Raw genomic sequence first — 13,024 nt, forward strand, 5'->3', positions numbered from 1 at the left:
GGATGTGTTGCTATGGTTTCAAGTGAAAGTGGCGACACTTCAATGGACTTACAACATACAGCTGCGTGAGTTGTTGCCTGTGTTTGCACAGTTTTCATGTTGATTTTCATTACTCTGGAAACAAGTCTTCACAAAGTTGGAATGGTAATTTGAAATTCGTTTTCTTTTTTTTAATTTTTTTTTTTTTTAATTTGTTATATTTTCAAATTTAACCACATCTAAAATTAGGGGATATTAATGTGATCACTGATTAATTCTTAACCACTAAAATGCTTCGAGTACAAACAAAAAATCATTCACATACTTACAATTGCATAATTCTGAATTTAACATCAAGTAACACCATGTGTAAATGAAAATTGCAATTATATCTATCAACTGCTTTAGGTATATTTTATCATTTTTTTTTGTATCAAAATGTTATTTTTAATCTATATAATTATAATTACTACTGTTGATTTAAATAGAAAAATATTGGAAGGTTCTGTGAATACCTTAAAAGGTAGGATTGTGAGACGTTATTCCTTATTTGACAAAGAAGGGACCAAAATAGTCCTAATATTGAAAGGCAAGAATAGACTAAGTAGAATATTATAGTATATATTCTGAAAAACATATATATGATATGATTCGTGCAGCTTCATCAAATCAATATTTATAAGTTGCTTATATTTTTCAATCATGCAAACTCTAACATGGTGTGTCTTGGAGCTCTGTTTGGATGCAAGCGTTCCGATTCCATCGTAAGCTATCTTCTATCAACTTTCGTCACCATATCAATTCTCTGTGTTTTGCGTTTGTTATGTTATGGTCTTTACCGGTTCCTTAAGAAGAGAGATTCTTGTGTTGATGCACAACAACAACATGGTATCTTAGAATCCACAAATACAATTGTAATTCATTGAACAAGACCTTCTCTATCTCTATTTTGCTTATTTTTTTCCTTATGTATTATTTCCCTTCTACCATTTCCTTGAAATTATGTATTATGTTATTTATGTTAAATATTTTGGAATTTAAGAATAGTAATTAGTCGTACATCATCAATTAAAAATGTTTTAAATAAAACATATACCGATGCAAGGTGGTAAATTTTTAAAATGGCAATGCAGCTTGTAATGTAGAAAGCTGATGAGGCAATAAAATAAAGCAATACAAAGAAACTCAAAAATAAAAATAAAAAAGCCTGCAAAGAACACCTCAGGCTTTCAACTACTAACTTCATTGGTTAGGATACTGATATCCAAGAAGAACCTCAGGAGATCTTTAGTATCGACCCTGCACAAAAAACAGGTAAAAGGTGATGTAAGTACCAGATAATTATAATTAGCAATAAGAATTATCATAAAAGCCTACTTTCAACAGTGAATATAATGTGTATACCTGAATATAGGAGTAAACAGTGCGATTTTCCATGCATGCTGATCCAAAGTCAATAATCTTTTATTTCTGCTGCTTCACATTGCTACTGCGCACAAAACAAAGTTGCATAAAATCTCAAGATGAAATAGCTGCATCATACATGGAAAATTAAAGAAAATAGCTGCAGCATACATTTCTTTATGAGCACCTTCATGTAAGAAACCAACCTCGTACATAAAACAATGTTTTCTGGCTTCAGATCACAATGAATAATGGCAGCATCTTTTAATTGAGCCAGTCCACATAAAATCTTAAAACATAAATTTAAGAAAATAGATTAAAATAAGATATCAAAACCAACAAAAAGGACTAAACAGAATGGTTACACAAAAAATTGACATACCTGCTTAGAGAACAGCTGAACAATACCAAGTGATAATCCCCTAAAATGATTCATTTTGATAAGCTCATACCTGTATACTATATAATGTCAACACAAAAAAATGCAAGTGGGAGGAAAATAATAAATCTAGCATAGTAACATTGCATAATTCGACTTTGGCTCCTCTAAAGTGATTAAAGTGTAAAGTCAGAAAATCAAAGATTGTTCTTTTAACAAACTCGTGATTTGTTATGACGACCAAACTATAATCACCTTTGATTTGTTAATCAATGGTTGACATTACTCACTTTACATTCTAATATGAGTTACTCACTCTCGACGAGTCAGATCCGTATAATTCATCCAAGATTTAAAGTTAAATTGAACTTGAACATCGTTTAAGTTTTGATACACTCTCAATGATGAAAGCCAGACAAATATCAAATGACAAAGAAGTTAAAAACTTACAGGTTTGTGTCCAGAAGTTCAAAGCATCACAAATGCCGTTGAAATACAAAATAATCATATAAACGAACAATGTGATGCTTATCCTCAGGGTCATACTTCTTATTTAACTACACACAAAAAAAAAGTTGTCTGACCACCTTCTCATGGCTGCACTTCCAAGAAAATGACTAGCGTCTTAAAAATGATAACAATATTAATAATAACAATAGCTGGTTACCGTTGTTAAAATAGTCACTTCAACCAACGCCAGTTGATAGTATGCAGGTTGTATTTTAATGATCTTCACAGCAACAAAACTGTCGGTATCTGAATCCCGGCATTTGTCCACTTGTCCAAATGTCTCATGCCCAAGGAGATCTTTGACAATATATCTACACCATAACGGAATGCAAATTTTATGAAGACGTAGTGATTTTGCCAGATGCATGATGAGACAACTGACACCTTTGGTATCATAAAAAAATCAACAAGTATTGCTTTTGGTATTCGTTAAGGAACACATATCATTATAACATAGAATGAAGGAATCAAATATGAATGACAAACCTTCTACTTTTCTCTACATGGATCAAGACAAATTCACTGTCAGAATAAGATCCGAGTTTACATTATCATAGCCATCATTAAGCACTCCAATAGATGGGCTAGTCAAGAATCTTTTTGGATTTAGATCTTCAGAATATTTAAACTGTGGATTGCATATTTGGTATGTTTCAACTATTTCCTTGGTCAATCTTGCCACCAACTGCAAATTAGAAGTTGAGAATCAGTTGAAAATTTTAGGTACTCTAAGCTCCAAACAGCCACAGTAAAAAAAACAGCAAAACTTGCCATCCTATATCAAAATTATGCTAGTTACATGTTTGTGTAATTAGAAACAAAAAAACAAAGAGAAAGTTGCGATCTATGTAGAGCAACAGAGCTTTCAACAAAACCACATCATCAGCACACCAACTCCCAAAGAAATTAGATCGTACGAGTGACTCTGCCCAAGGTGAGCCAGAGTTAAAGAGACAGGGTCTATGAACTAAAACAGAGCTCAAACAGGTAAGAAATGACTAGGAAGATGTAATTGCATTGTAGGAAAGGATGGTAGAAAAGGGATAATTACAATTGCATTTACTTTTCCAAAGTCCAAACAAGGGTTGTTTTAATTTTCAATTTGAAAATCATAAATTAAAAACTCACGCCCATCTCACACAGGTTTTTTGAATCGTATTAATCCCACATTGTAAACAATGTAATTTATGTAAATTTCTCTTTTATTAAGATATTTAGTTATCACATATAGAAAGAGGATTTATTTTAAAGTATAGAAGTAGTTGGGTCAATATATTGGAATGGGTCATATACATAATCGCCAATCAATGATATTGTTTTCATTAATAGTCATCTTATTTCCAGTTGGTGGCAAGGCTTTCGAACTGCATGACTATGCTGCCATAAAATCCTATGTTGCCTTCATTGTAACCAAAGCTCAACCGCCTTCACTACAGCTGAACTCGATACCCCACCAATGGCTTTACTGAGTTCAGAATAGTCTCAAACACGAAACCAACCATTGTCACGTCCTGTCATTGCCAAAACTATGTCCAATAACCTCGCAAGGTGATCCCCCCTGCCCGCAATTCGATCAAATAGTAAAGACATGCCATCAGCAATCATCACATGCACTATCCGGTTTGCCTACAGTGTCATACTCATGTGTATCCTTCTGGTATTATGTAACGGCATGCCCTTCCTATGTTCACCTCAATGGCAGACCAACTTGCTCATTAGCATCGTCTACTTTTTTTATGGCCATTACCCAAAGTTTAGGTTGATTTTCCTTACAGAGCTTATTTGATCTCTGTCACCGATTCAGTACTACAATGTCTGACTCTGACACAGTTAGGTCAATCAGATTGCCTCAAACTCCAATCCCAGGGTGAAGTCTCATACAAAAGAGGAAGTGCCAGCCCTTGGTAAATCGGAGTTGGAGCGCCTACAGGGACTCATTGTTTCCCTCAATAAACCTTCCTACACTTGCTTTCTAGCCACGAGGCCCAGAACTAGTAACAACTTCAATTTCTTATGCTTGAATGGTTCTAGTATAATATCTGAGGCATCATGGATTATTGACTCAGGTACTACAAAACAATATGACCTTCCATTCCCCACATCTTTTGGTCTTATTAACCCCCACTTTATGTAAACATCACTTAACCAAACGTACCATACATGATGACCGATATAACTTTTTGTTCTATAATAAATGCCAAAAAATAAGCTGCAATGAAACATGTGTACAGTACATAAGTCTTAAATAATTTTTCTCAATGCAATAAATCTTTTTACCAAATAGTTTAATCAGCAACAGTTCATTACTAAATTTTAAAATTTTTTTTCATTCATAGAATAAGATTAGATTTCAGCTTGAGTGTTCCTTCACTGTGAACTGACCTGACAAAGTCTCCTTAAGTTAACCATTGGTGATAAATTCGTAAACCAACATCTGTTCTTCTTGTTGAAAGCAGAATCCCACAAGGCCAACAAGATTCTTGTGATGAACTCTTGAAAGCAACTCTATTTCATTCTTGAACTCTAGGCCTACTTGCATTGATCCTTGCTGAGCTCTTTTGATTGCAACTATTTTTCCATCACGTAGAACCCCTTTGTACACCTAGTGCCAGTAGTAGAGAATTATTAAAATACCTTCCTAAACTAGACTTAGGTTTCTTCCTCTGTTCCTTTTTTTTTTTTTATAGTTGTTTTAAGGTTATTCGCACATCCCAATAGAGTCAATAAATTTGGTTAGTTTAGATGAAATTATTTGTCTTTCTTATAATACCTTTAATTATTTATTATCTCATTCTACCAATTTCTTCCTATGCAATATATAGTTAGGGATAATTTTTATAGAACAATAACTAATCCTACATGGAACTTTGAAAACGACAAATAATAAGAAAGAAAAAAATTCATAAAAAAAGGAACAAAGGGAATAAAAAGAAGTAAATCCCTTGCCATAGCCCCCAAAGCCTAACTCGTTGCTTTTAGAGAAATTGTTGGTTCCCTTTTCGAGTTCATCGTAAGAGAACCATCTTGCTCCCTTCAATTGTGGTGCACCTCCACTATCCTTGCCACTTGATGCCCAGGATGCTGCAAAAAAGAAATGCTTGTGGTGTAAGCAAAGTTGATGATAGTTTTTCTCAATATTATCAAATAGTAGTTAAAACAACACTACGACGCTATAACAATGCAAAGTGTTGGTGGCTATAGCAGCATGTCGCGTCCGGTTTGTCCGCGAAAAATGAGTCGCCACCAATTTTATTTTTATTAAAGGAAAAATCGGACAAAATTATGTGTCAACACAGTACTATTGTCGCGACTCGAAAATTAAATTTTGGCGCACAAGCTATACTCGTAGCTTGACAAGTCTATACTCGTAGCTTGACAAGTCTATCAACTAACTTAACAATTAAACAACTAAATCGTTATCTAAAGTATATATATATATATATATTCTCGAAATTTCGACAGAGTATCCTCTATAACTTCAACATTCCTAAATTTATAAAATTTCTGTTTAACTTTCAATTCAGTCATAATTCAAATAACATTATCAAATTGCTTAATACACTTTTAAAAAAAAAATAGACTTTCTAGAATCCAAAATAGCTACAAATTACATTAGACTCGACATATTTTACAAAAAAATGGTCCTCGATCAAAGAGGCCTACCAAAAAGAAATATGGTCGAGACTTGAATCTACTAACAGCTTACTACCCAACTGCCTGCGAATCTGTAAAAAATAAACAACATGAAGGGTAAGTCACAAATACTTAGGGAGGAGACAACAACCATTATCAATTTGAAGGAAAACACAAAAGGCAGGAATACTGCTTTACAATTTGGCGGCAATTATGTTAAACAATATTACTTAAAAATTTAGAAAATTCTAAATTTAAATATATACACATATATAGTCATTAAACTTATAATTTAACCGTTCAAATAAAAATATTAAAAATCCAATTAATAACGAAGCGAAATCAAAATGAACAACCTTAAAATCATCACAAAAATCAAACAAGTAAAAATACAAAAAAAAAAAAAAAATTTAGAACCAAGAGGCAGCTTCATCTCATTGATAGCTCTTTCCTCCTAAAGGTGACATTTCTCTTAGGGGTGGCTACATCTAACGGATAGCCCTCTCCTCTCAATCCCGCAAAGCATCACGTATAAATTAGGAAGCTTACTCGTTGATAGCCCTCTCCTCCTACGGATGACATTTCTCATAGAGGCGGCTCTATCTAACGGGTAGCTTTCCCTAATCAAAACGAGGTAACTAGGTGCATCTAACGCTGTTAACGATTTAATAATTATATCAATGATTTCCCAAAACATGTATTTAAAATCATTTCATCATAATTCATGGAAAACATATTCAATCACATAACAATTCAATATTTAAATACTTTAACTCATACGTAAATTAATAATTGAAAAAATGAGTAGAAGGGTGATGAAATTAATATACCAAAGATCAAAAGGATCAGATAATTTTCAATTGAAGATTTATATTACAATGAAGTAACCCTGGATTTATTGCAAATCACTCCTTCCCATGGTGCTTCACAGGGGTCATCTGACCTGTCCCAGCTTGGGGGTGTATTTTGTCATATATCTTTTAGAGATCAAACTGCAGCAACGGCAACAATTTATAATCATAATAAAAAAAATTCATCAAAAACAAAAGGAAAAAACGGTAGTTACTACTAAATTTAATAACTCAAGGGTCTCTTTTTGTATACTTAAGAGTTTTCAGCTAGGATAAGCTATTAAAATGTTGATTAATCTGAAAAACTCTAACCAACTCTAAACTAACTAAATATAGGTTTAGATTGACGTTCAAGTTGACATAATCACAATAATTCATTGTTTTTTTTTAATAAAAAATCACTTTTAAATTATGATCCAAGTTGAATTTGACGTTGAAAATCAATTTTTTTTATAATAAAAAACGGTTATAAATAATAATTTTTTTAGAAGTTTCTAAAAGCAACTTCTCAAAAAATCAAGTTGCTTATAAACCATTACATAAGTTAGGACTAAATACTCCCATATTATTAGTGTTACATGATAATAGAATTAAAAGATTTAATGAATCCATTATTGTTATATTAGAATCAAATCTAAACGATAGTCATGTTTATTTTAATTGTTATCCAAATTACTCCATGAACATAGAAAACAGTTTTACTAAAAGGTCTTTAGTTATTAATATATTGGATGATTTATTTTATGAAGGAGTAGCTAATATCGATATATGTTACTGAATCAAATATAAAGTTTCAAATATAAATTATAATTTTCAAGCATTAAGAAGTACACCTATAAATGAAATAGTAATTATTGAAGCAAATCTAAAACGTTCTAATATTACAACCCCTAAAAAACTAAAGGTTTTTGATATTATTGCTAAACTACCAGAAGAATGGGTATTAAAAGAAATTATGCCAACACCTAGAATAGAGTCTAGAAAACCTAGACAATTTATTTTAGAAGAAGATGGCAATATAAGAATTAGAATGAATCGAAGTCAGTCTTTTATAACTGATAAATCATTAAAATATTTATCTAAAACAAGTTCTAGAAAATCAGTAGATTCAACATCTATTAACCTTTATCTGAGTATTCTTGTATTTCTTTTTTACAATAATCTAGGTATTGTTGATTCATTTGTATCGGTCTTGCCTTAGTGGGAATGTTTCTCTCATTAAAACTAAGTTCATAAGGAAGTGAGACCACATGCTTCTTTCTTGTCCAGAAAGCATTGGGGTGATATGCACATATTTCTTTTTCAAATCTATCTTGTAATTCTTTTATTGTATCTTCTATGATTTTATTTTGTAATTGTTCTTCTATTCTTTTATAATGAATCTCTTTGTTTATCATTCCTATTTGTTTCTTCTTTTGAGAAATTAAATTAATGTTATTAAGACTTGATGTTGATGCTTCCTGTAACATATTTAATTCTTTAATTTTGAGTTTATGAACAAATTCAAATTTTATTGTTTTTCCTAATGCTTTTGTAGTAAGACATTCATGTGATACAATGAATGGGTATATTAATGCTAAGAAAGGGTTTCCTATAATTACACTTTCTCTAATGTCTTTTACTAATAAAAATGAAGTATGATAACAAATTCTATTTTTACATACCTTTGCATCATGTAATTTATAAGTAACACCTAATCTAGAACCATTGGCTCCACTTAATCTTTGTAGGGTTTTTTTGTAATATTTAGTGGGTATTAATCCTTCTTGGATACAATTAGAGTCTGCACCAAAATCAAATAATGCAATAAATTCAAATTTTTTATTTTTAATAATTATAGTTATTGGGCAGTATCATTTGTGTATAATTAATTTATTTAACAAAAATATATAAGGTTTTTTTCCTTTATATCATTATTACTACTACTTTCTAACTTATGTTGTTGTTAGAATATAATTTTTTCTTTTAATTCTAAATACTTAACATCTAATTCTAATTTCTTTTGTTTTAATAATTGAATTTCCTGTTTTGTAGAAGTAATTTCATTCTGCAAGTCTTTAATAGTGATTGGTTGGGTAATAGTGGGTTTAAATCTATTCATTATTTCTTTAAATTCTACTTTATGAACTATTTCCTTTTTTATTTGTACTTTTTCTATAATTCCTTGTATCTAAATCATAAATTTTTCCTTTTGACCTGAATCAGGCATATTTCTTAATATTTCTATAAAGGACTAGCTTGATATGTAGTAATCATATTAATTCTCTTAATACAATCATTAAAGTTACATAATTCTGGACCTAAACAATAATCTTCTTCTGAACTTTCTTCTGATTCTGACTTTTCTGATATATTGTTAACATATTCTTCTTCATAAGATGATTCTTTCGAAGAACTAGAGGATTCATCAATCAACATAATTTCTTCTAAGATATTAATAAGACTTTCCTTTAATTTTTTTTGTATTTCTAATTTACTGATTGCATTAATTTTTTGCATAATATCCTAGTCTTCCACATTTAAAACATTTAATTTCTTGTTTATTAAAGACTTTTTTATTAGTTTTTTAAATTTTCTGTGTTTTCTTTATTGGTTTCTTTGGGGTGTAATTATTATTATAATTTCTATTTTCCTTATAATGTCTAAATGTTTGTTTTGGATATCTTTTCTTTATGTTTTTACTAGGAGCTTTAATTGTCTCTATTCCGAATTGTTCACAAAATGATCCTAATTATTTTCTACTTTGCACTACTTCTGATCTAATTTTCTTCTGTATTTTAAAATTTGTGCATATTCCTATTCCAGTTTCTACTATGTAATTCGATATTTGTCCTAAGGTTAATGTTCCATAAGGAATTATTCCATGAAATTTAGATTTAATATTCGTTTTAACTTTCTCACTAAATAATTTAGGTAATCCTGCTAAAAATCTAGCTTTCCAATAATCCCCATTTCCATTTGGTCTCATATATAATTTTGACAAAAACATGTCTTTATACCATCTATAATCAGCATTGACTAATGGGTCAGCAGCCCTTTCTTGTAATTGTAATGGGTCTCCTACAAAGGCTTTCGTGGTAGCATATAATAGGGTATTTACTGAATCCTCTTCTATTGGTATTCCATTATTATCTACTTTAACTGTTGTTAATATCATAGTTTTTTCTTTTTCGGTAACTATATTATCCCACCATCTTTTTAATTGACCATTGAATTCAGTGATTAATAATAATGTTGCCTTTTTATCAATATTTTTTCCTAATATTTTACAGGCAGTGGCTGCCATAGTCATGACCTGAATAATATTTAATATGTTTTGTTCACTATGTCCATCTATGTTCCATTCAATAATAGAATCTCCACTATAGGTTGTGGAGGTCGTGTAATAATTTTCTTCAAATTGTAAGTCTGGATAGCTAGGTCTAGGATAATAATTTCTAGTTTTACCTAGGTAACCAGTATTTTTTACATTTTTAATTTTGTTAATTTCTAACTCTTTGGGGTCTTGTGATAATACATTGACTTGAGAATTATTTGTGATTGTTAACCTTTTTAATTGTTCTATTAATTCATCCGAGTTATTTTTTAGTTTTGCTTCTTTTAATTATTTTTCAGGTACATTTATTAATTTATAAATAGGTCTTTTTGGATCTAGTTTGTAATCTTTATATGAATTAATTTCGCTAGACGTACTCGGGGTGATTTTTACTCACTTGTAATTCTACTCTATCTAATTGTTCAGCGATAGTATGTAATATTTGATTACTAAAGTTTAATTGAGTTTGGACTCTTCCTATTTCTTTATTTTCATGATATGGATCCTTAATTGTTTTAAAGGGTGAAGCTTCGAATATAATTCCATTGTTTTCTATTTTTATTGCTTCTAATGGAGGATGTATAGATTCTATTATTTTATCATCTACAGTCTTTCATTTATTACTTTATTTTAGTATTAACATTTATGTGATTATTTCTATTAAAAGGGTTTTTTATATCATTTTTTAAACAGTAATCTTCAAACCAGTTAAAGAAATAAATATTTAATCTAATTTCTTTAAGATACTCACAATATTTTTCTCTATAATCACTTGTTATTTCTTTTGAGAAAGTATTAAAATACCATTTTATTTTATTTGTATTGTAATTTGCTTCAAAATCTTCTTTTAACCAGACTTTGTCTATTTCAAATTCTTCTTCTAATTCAATTACTCATAATACCTGAGATGTTGTTGGTGACATCTCTGGTGACTCTAATCCTTGGCAATTTGGGAAAGACTCATATAATGGTTGAGGTATTGAGGGTACGAAATTCAATCCAGTTAAGTTAATATTAATGGTACATGTTAAATCTATTGATTTTCTAGAACTTGTTTCAGATAAATATTTTAATGATTTATCAGTTATAAAAGACTGACTTCGACTCATTCTAATTCTTATACTACCATCCTCTTCTAAAATAAATTGTTTAGGTTTTCTAGACTTTATTCTAGGTGTTGGCATAATTTTTTTTAATAACCATTCTTCAGGTAGTTTAGCAATAATATCATAAACCTTTAGTTTTTAGGGGTTGTAATATTAGAACGTTTTAAATTTGCTTCAATAATTAATGTTTCATTTCTAGTTGTACTTCTTAATGCTTTAAAATTATAATTTATATTTGAAACTTTATATTTGATTATGTAACATATATCGATATTAGCTACTCCTTCATAAAATAAATCATCCATACATTGAATATTAATAAACTGTTTTCTAAGTTCATAGAGTAATTTGGATAACAATTAAAATAAATAGGATCATCATTTAGATTTGATTCTAATATAGCAATAATAGATTCATTAAATCTTTTAATTCTATTATCACGTAACACTAATAATATGGGAGTATTTAGTCCTAACTTATGTAATGGTTTAATAGCAACTTGTATTAATCCTAAGTGAATATAATGAAATCCTTGTTTGATAGGATCATCAATTATTTCTTCATTTAATAAGTTATTGGTTTCATGTTGTTCAACTATTGATTTGGAAGATTCTAATGTATGACTAATTTCTTGAGATCTAAATCTGTCAAACGTACTAGTTTTATATATTTCTTTATATTTAATGTTAGGCATATTCTAGTTTTGTAATTTATTTTCTATTTCTGCTATTTGTAACTCTTTGTTTTGATAATTGTCTTGGTCATTTCTATTATTTAATTCTTCTATAGATAATGAAGTAGAAGGTATCATGGTTTTATTTCTTTTCTGGGTCCTAGTTCGCTCAAGGTTCTAAGGAATTGGGTCATATCTATTATCTATTATATATATTTAAAACAGGCCTCATTCTATTTCATCCACCTATACAAATATTTTTCACATCAGCCAAAAAGCTGATGTGGACCTCTCCTCCTCCTTTTTCCCCCTCTCAATCATGGTTTCAATGCCTAATCTCCTTCAATTCTCCTCTCAATAATAATATTATTTTATAATAAATTTATAAATTATAAAATTATTTTATAATTATTTATAAGAAATTTATAATTTATAAATTATTTTACAATTTTATAATAATTTATAATTTATATTATTATCAAATTATTTTATAAGTTATTTTATAATAAATTTATAAATTATTTTATAATATTATTAGTCATTTACCAATGATAATAACTTATATTATTAGTCATTAAATTCAATGGAAAAAAAACCACCTAATCACTCATAAATATCGACATAAATATCATCCTTTCATGGACAATTATATTATTCCACTTATGGTGAGTAATGATTTTATACGTTAAAAATTCAATTACTCATTAATGTTAATCCATTTATAATTTCTTTCAATTTATGTCAATCAATTTTTTAGTAACATTTTATACAATAAAAATATATATTTTATTTGACAAAAAATACACAAATTTATAAAAAATAATCATAAAATAAGAATATATGACAAATTATTAAAAAAGTTACTTCCAGTTATTAAAATACACAAATTTATTTAAAATTATAATATATGAATATGTTAAAAAATATAATCAACAAAAGTTTACTATATATATGTGTTTTGAAAAAATATGTTAACACTTAATTTTTATCAATTAAATTATATATTTATAATTGAAAGCTATTTTTTATTTTAATTTTTCTAATTATAATCATAATTTGAATGTTAAAAAATAAATGAAAATTTAACTATTGCATAAAATTAAATTAGTTTTTAATAAAATTTATTTTTAGTACATATCAACATAACTATAATTCAATTGCACAAACAATTAG

At 29.0% G+C, this 13,024-nt stretch overlaps 1 pseudogene; it reads right to left on the reverse strand.

The window, feature by feature from the left end:
- Positions 1–1,095: 1,095 nt before the first annotated feature.
- Positions 1,096–5,346, reverse strand: LOC101508028 (dual specificity protein kinase YAK1 homolog; annotated as a pseudogene).
- Positions 5,347–13,024: the final 7,678 nt, after the last annotated feature.

This window comes from Cicer arietinum, chromosome 7 (assembly GCF_000331145.2).
Source record: "Cicer arietinum cultivar CDC Frontier isolate Library 1 chromosome 7, Cicar.CDCFrontier_v2.0, whole genome shotgun sequence".
NCBI lineage: Eukaryota > Viridiplantae > Streptophyta > Magnoliopsida > Fabales > Fabaceae > Cicer > Cicer arietinum.